Source organism: Vulpes lagopus, chromosome 1 (genome assembly GCF_018345385.1).
Source record: "Vulpes lagopus strain Blue_001 chromosome 1, ASM1834538v1, whole genome shotgun sequence".
Taxonomy (NCBI): Eukaryota; Metazoa; Chordata; class Mammalia; order Carnivora; family Canidae; genus Vulpes; species Vulpes lagopus.
Genome location: NC_054824.1, coordinates 101,211,369 through 101,218,586, shown reverse-complemented (window position 1 = coordinate 101,218,586; position 7,218 = coordinate 101,211,369). Strand labels below are relative to the sequence as shown.

General features: G+C 31.9%; 1 non-coding gene across 1 annotated transcript; it reads right to left on the bottom strand.

The window, feature by feature from the left end:
• Positions 1-4,363: 4,363 nt before the first annotated feature.
• LOC121475240 lies at positions 4,364-4,526 on the bottom strand. Its single transcript, XR_005983685.1, has one exon. It is a non-coding gene; the product is annotated as a U1 spliceosomal RNA (small nuclear RNA).
• Positions 4,527-7,218: the final 2,692 nt, after the last annotated feature.

Genomic DNA, 7,218 nt, shown 5'->3' with positions numbered 1-7,218 from the left:
CTGGTCTTCGGGGTCTGGCTTCTTTCTTTTACTTAGCATAAGGTTTTCAAGGTTTATCCATGTCGTAGCATTTAACAGTGCTTCAGTCTTTTTATGACTGAATATTATTCCATCATTAAAGATATACCACTTTGTGTTTATCTATTGATCAGCCGATAAGCACTTAGGTTGTTTCCACTGTTTATAAATTTTATAAATAAAATAATGCTGCTATGAAATTCAATTACAAGTTTTTGGATGGAGGTATGCTCTCATTTCTTTTTCTTTTTTTCTTTCTTTTTTTTTTTTTTTAGATTTTATTTGCGAAACAGAGAAAGGGCACGAGTGAGAGAGAGCAAGGATATGCTCTCATTTCTCTTGGATTCGTAACTAGGAGTGGAATTGGTGGCTCAACCATAGGATAATTCTGTGCTTAATTTTTTGAGGGATTGCACAACTGCTTTAAAAGCTGACTTCACCAATTTATATCCCTACCAGCAATTGGCACAAGGATTCCACTTTCTCTGCATCCTCACCAACACTTTTTATTATCTGCCTTTTTAATTCTAGTTATCCTACTGAGTGTGAAGTAATCTCTCATGGTAGTTTTGGTGGCATTTCCCTGTGGAACATCTTTGCCTATGCTTATTGGCCATTGTAAATCTCCTTTGGAGAAATCTCTAGTCAAATCTTTGTCCTATTGTTTTTTTTTTAATGAGTTGTCTTTTTTTTGGGGGGGGTGAGTTGTAAAAGTTATTTATACATTCCAGACACTAAGACTGTGTCAGATACATGATTTTGCAAATGTCTTATCCCATCTATAGGGTTTGTCTCCTCACTTTCTTGATAATGTTTTTGACACACAAATTTTTTTATTTGATGAAGTCCAATCTATCTATTTTATCTTTGATTACTGTGTATTTGGTGTCATATCTAAAAGACATTGTTTAATCTAAGGTTATGACATTTTTCACCCATTTCCTTCTAAGGACTTAATAGTGTTAGCTTTTAAATACATATCTTTGATCCATTCTGAGTTATATTTATTTGCAGTGTACGGTAGGGCCTCCAAATTTATTCTTGTGCTTATGGGTATCCCATTGTACTAACCCCATTCATTAAAAAATACCTGCCTCCACTGAATTGGCCAAAACTCAATGAACTCACTGCACTGGTTTGCAATATTGTGCTAGATCTAAAACTGTTCTAAAAGAAACAGAAAAGGTTTCTAAAAAAAGCCACTTGGGATTTCTATTGGAGTTTTTCCTATAAGTAAATTTAGAAGTAATTGACATAGAAATAGTAAGGTTACTATTTCTTGAACATGGAATAACTATTTACCCAGGTTTTTAATTTCTCCCAGAAATGTTATTTTTTAGTTCTGTATATAGAGGTCTAACATTCTGTTTTCAGTTCAGTTTACTGAAGTAGTTTAAGTTCGTTGGCATCATTAAATTGTTTTTAGCATGCCATTTGAATTAATTGATGCTACTAAAATATTATCTAGTAACTAGTAGATTTACCTAGTTTTAGTAGTTGTTTTGAGGATTCCTTAATATTTTTGACAATCGGATATTCTGCAAATAGAGAAAATTTTATTTCCCTTTTTCAAGTTATCATGCCTTTTTAAAATCTTCTCAGTTTCAATATTTAAACACTTTAAGACAATATGGAACATATTTAACAAGTACCACTGACACATTCCTAGTCTGAGAAGGAAAGTATTCGACATACAAATGGTTAACGTAATTTAATTGTAATTATTCAGTGTGAAATTCTGATTTAAGATCACTAAAGAACTATTAAAAATTCACATTTAGAGGTTATCAGATAAAACTTCCAATTAAATATCATAGAAAATATCACTTCAGTTTGGCTAGATAACTTAATAAGATTGAGAATTTTTTAAAAGATTTTATTTATTTATTCATGAGAAACACACAGAGAGAGGCAGAGATACACACAGAGGGAGAAGCAGGCTCCATGTAGAGAGCCCGATGTGGGACTTGATCCTGGAACCACGGGATCACACCCTGAGCCAAAGGCAGATGCTCAATTGCTGAGCCACCCAGCGTCCCAAGATCTGAGAATTTTTAAATGAAAATTTCCTTTTATTGAAATATGTATATATAATTCCATAAACAAATGAAACATTACAATTTTTAGAAAGGAAAGTTGAATTGTACTTTTTTAAAAAGATTTTATTTGTTTGAGAGAGAGAGAGAAGATCAAGAGAGACAGGAGGAATGAAGGGGCAGGCAGAGGGAGAGGTAGAAGCAGATTCCCACTGAACAGGGAGCCAGATATGGGACTCGATCCCAGAACCCTGAGATCATGACCTGAGCCAAAGGCAGATGCTTAACCAGTGAGCCACCAAATTGCCCCTGAATTGTGCTTTTAAATGTGAATATTAATTTCTTACAATTAAATGTATAGGGACTTCTATAAAATTGCATTGAATTTGATATTATATTGAAACTTAATTTATAGGCTCATAAATTATAAACATGAATTCAATACAGTTTAGACCTGCACTTAAAATGTTACTCTAATGGTTAAATATCTTTACAGATATAACACAGGCAAGATACACAAAAAGGTAATACAAAAATAGAAACCTAAAATAAGTAGCACAGCGCAGTTTTGTACAGAAAATGGACTGACTGTAGGACAATACGGCCTCAGTAAAATTTCCCTGGTAAACTTACTTTCTCTGTGCCTGAATTAGATCATTATAAAATAAAGATAATAACTGTTCTATTTAAAGATAATAATTGCTTTGGTTGTTGAGAGAATTAAGTTATGTGTGTGTACACACGTATATAAAATACTAACAAGGGTAAATGATACATAGTAATTACTATATAAAGGTATTAATTATTGATATTCTTAAAATATCCACATACTAATTAATTTACTTAAACCTCAGTAAGGATCAAAGGCATTCATATTAACATATTAAATGCCAAGTTCTCATGCACAGTTGCAAAATTTCAGAATGCAGACCATTCTGTATATAATTTTGGATGTCACTGTCATCACAAATCATGTTCAATTCACCTCAGTTTCTGCTTATATTCCATGGCTGTTGTTTTAAATCTGTGCCTTCCTGATTTTTTGATGACTAAAATATATTTTGCTATTTTTGTCGACTCAATGTATTCAACTTCTACCAAGGAAAAGTAAGATGCAAAGCCATCACAAACAGGGTTAATATAATGATAACCCCTTAAAAGTTACTTACAGCAACCACTCCATGGTTTTTAGGATGATTTCCCACCATATCCTACATCACAATTTATGGGCTCAATTTTCTCTTTTATATTTGATAAATATATGACAGCTTATTCAATTAAACTCCCAAAGTTTATAAGAATATAAAATGTTTCTCTACATATCATTTATTTATCTTCCTCTGATTGCTTTAAATATTTATATTATCTCAAAACCATTTGGACATGAAAAATTAAAGCTTTCAACACTTTGTAATTGTAATTAGGGGCACAGAGAATTAATATGAAGGTAGCATTCAACAGGGTAGCTGATCTTGATCGTGTGCCAGAATTGTGGTTAACATAGTGAAGTAGAATTTTCTCAGGCCATTTTGTCAGTATTTTTCAAACCCTGGGTTGTGACCCTGTGTCAGCACAGAGTGTGTGATCACAATTTTTACATGAAATGATAGTTACTATTTGGTTAACTTTGTCTACATTCTGTGGATAGGAAATAGTGTTGAGGGATTAGGGAGACCTGAAAAGTGTGAATGTTTCCTAAGGGCTTATTTTGCTTAGGGCCACTGGATATGGATATTGATATTTTAAAAGTAGATATTATTATGATCATACTATACCTTGAAATCTACTCCGTTAGCTACATTTCAATTGTTTCAGTAAATATAGGCTATGTGAGATAACTTAACCTTCACTTAATGATGTCAGACCGATGCTCAGGTTCAACTTTTTTGTTTGTTTATATTAAAAATGAAAGAGAATTAGATCAGCTTATTTTGAGTTTACTATTATTTCTTGGCATCATTTTAATCATAGCATTCTGGAACCAACATTATTATCACACGCAAAGGAAAACTGCAATTATTTGAGGGTTGAGAGGATAGGGAGAAGAATACCATAGCAATCTTTTTTCTTTAAATATTTGCTTCTGCTCTCCAAGACTGAGATTCAGAAATGTCCATCTGATCTTATTACTTTTTTTTCATGTAATACAAACTCTCTTCTTAATGCCCTAGCATATGAGACAAATATCATCTCTTACCTACCACCCCTGTCCCTAACACTCATAGACACACACTCTCATTCTATGGTCTATAATGTGGCCTCTGTGGTCTAATCTCACTGAAGTCTTTTTATTTTTATTTTTTTATTTTTAGGGGAAAACAAGATAGCAGTCCTCCATTACCACAAATTATATAGTCTACTATCCCACATTTGGAGAAATCACAATTTCAGCATATTCAGAGTGCAGTGGGTAAGCATCGCCCTGGGAAAACCACTTTCTTCATCATGGTATCTCCCCTGCCCAGTAAATATCATGGAATTCCTTTTATATTATATTCCTGTATCCATGTATTTGCTCAAACTATTAATTCTAGAATATCCTTTCCCCTATCTTTACTCGATGACTTCTCCGTATATATCTTTGAGAAATTATTTTAATTTTCATTTAAAATATGTTGGCATGTTAAGCATCTGTGCAATACTTAGGCTTGTTAAACAATGAATAACAAGATGTGTAAGTTTAGTTCAGTGACAGGTATAGGGAGTGTAGTAGAAAAAGCATTTCAAAATCAGATAGAAAAATATATTTAAATATCCTTCTAACTTTCTTCAAAATTAAACAGAAAAATATAATTAAGTGCCTCTTCTAATCCATTTAACTGCCTAAACCTATGTAATCTTGGACAAATTCCTTAATTTCTATGAAAACCATATACCCATTAGTAAATTTTAAATTATAAAAGAACAATTAGTAATAATTAAAGTAAAATTTTAAATTGATAAATATGCAGTTATAATTTTCAAATATATTAATTAAAATATTGCAACACTGTATCTTTCTTATACTAGCCTGAATATTAACAGAATTTAAATATACTTCCTAAACCAGTTGAAACATAAATGGTTTAATAATAGAAATAAATGATCAAATTGAAGCCACAAAATTTGATTTTAATAATTAAGAGTAGTGACCAACATATATTTTTTAAATTAAACTTTTAGCAGGAATTTTATTCCAGTGATAAAAAGGTCTATGCTTGCTTTTACCTTTTGAAGCAAAGGATATTTATTTTTTCATTTACTATTTCAAAGTGAATTAATATTTCACAGTTAAATAATCATATCTTGTTCTATATATTATATATGAAAACTTAACTCTATAAAATAATTATGACTTCACTGGAATATTATTCATGAACACTTACTATTTTTCTATGCATTTAAGAAAAATTACACTATTTTTTGTAAATGTGAATTTGTAAACTCAAACTTCCAGTTGCAATTTGGGGCTTGCTGGTTAGTTCTTAAACTACCAGCAAACATACAGCGAACCATCCTAAATGCCATAATGTAGTCAGTAAATTCATTGTATTTAATTCACGCACAGCATTTTTCTAGAATGTCGGTTCTAATTAGGAAAAATACAGATAATGAGTACTTTGTGATTATTGATTATGAAGGCATTAAGTTAAATGTGGCCTATGAAGTTCTCATTCACACTATATACAGAAGTTCAAAGAAAGGTAACTTGGAGTCGAGAGCATATTTTTTTTCGGCACGAGTGTTTTAACTACTTCAAACTAAATTTAAAATTATTGTCTTTTAGAAAAGACTTTATATCTTTTGAACAATCTAACAACAATTAGGAAAGACATTTCTTGGAAACTGTCTAAAGTATTTGTCTTTATGGCTTGTTGACATAAATGCCTAGAGAAATATTCTGTATTCTCTATTTATAACCTAGTGGATACCTGATTGTAATGTCTGCCAAATATTTCTGCCAAATTACAATCTTGTGAAGTTCAAGGATGTTAATTATTTTATTTGTTATTTTTGTATAATAGAAGCTATAATTTTGCATTCAGTTGAGTAGCTTCAAAGAAGACTCAAACCAACCCGTATAATTATGATACACACACACACACACACACACACAATTTATTACTAAAAAGGTATTGCTAATATCTTTTTGAGCACAGTCTCACACCTTAAAATTTTGTCTCGAATTCTTAGAAGAATGCATTTGTTATTGACAGTCACAACTGAGGAGATAGCTAATTAATATTGTTTAAGTGATGTTAGGGAAATTGTATAGGTGGTAAAGTAGCATATCCCAAGAGTATGTTAAAAATATAACAAATATATCAGCTGAGACTAATGATCCACCTAATCCAGTATTCTCTATATTATGGTTACTAAAGGTATTTTAATTGTTTTATGAGCTCTAAGCTAAATGACCTTCCATGAGTATCTGTTATGGTGATCTCTATCCACAAGGCAGGACCAATCTACGTTAATGACAACTCTATGTCCAGAATGGTTGCCAAAGACACTTTCTCAATGAGAATCTTCTAGTTCAGAGTCTTTGACAAAAAAAAAAAAAAAGATTTAATTCTGTACAGTAGGGACTTGGTTTTAGCCAGCAATGTTGTAATGAAGTCAATGGTTTTCTTTTCTTTTCTTTTAAAAATTTTATTTATTCACTTGAGAGAGACCATGAGAGAGAGAGGGAGACAGCAAGCAAGCTTGGGGGGTGGGGCGGGTGGAAGAGCAGAGGGAGGAGAAGCAGGCCCCATGCTAACAGGGAGCCCAACTCCGAGCTCCATCCCAGAACGATCTGAGCCAAAGGGAAACACTTAAATGATTGAGCCACCCAGGTATCCCAAGCCAATGGTTTTCTTTAAATATTTCCTCCAAATTGCCATTGCTCATTACATGTTCATAAGTTTTTGTTGCTTGCAATTTTATCACAATGATTACATTTTGTTAAAAGTCTCTTACATTAGTTTGTATTTATTCATTGAATGTTTCTTTTTGAAGGCCTTAATGCCATTTTTTCCTGGTTGTTTCATTCCAATGAAATGTATATTTTTCTGTATTATAAACATGAGCGAACAGAAAATGAACTATTAAGCCTTAAAGTAATGCTCTTTTGAGGAGTAAGTTTAAAGTTCCAAAAAGACAGAAAAGTATGGATGATTCAATGATAGATATGGTAGATAAA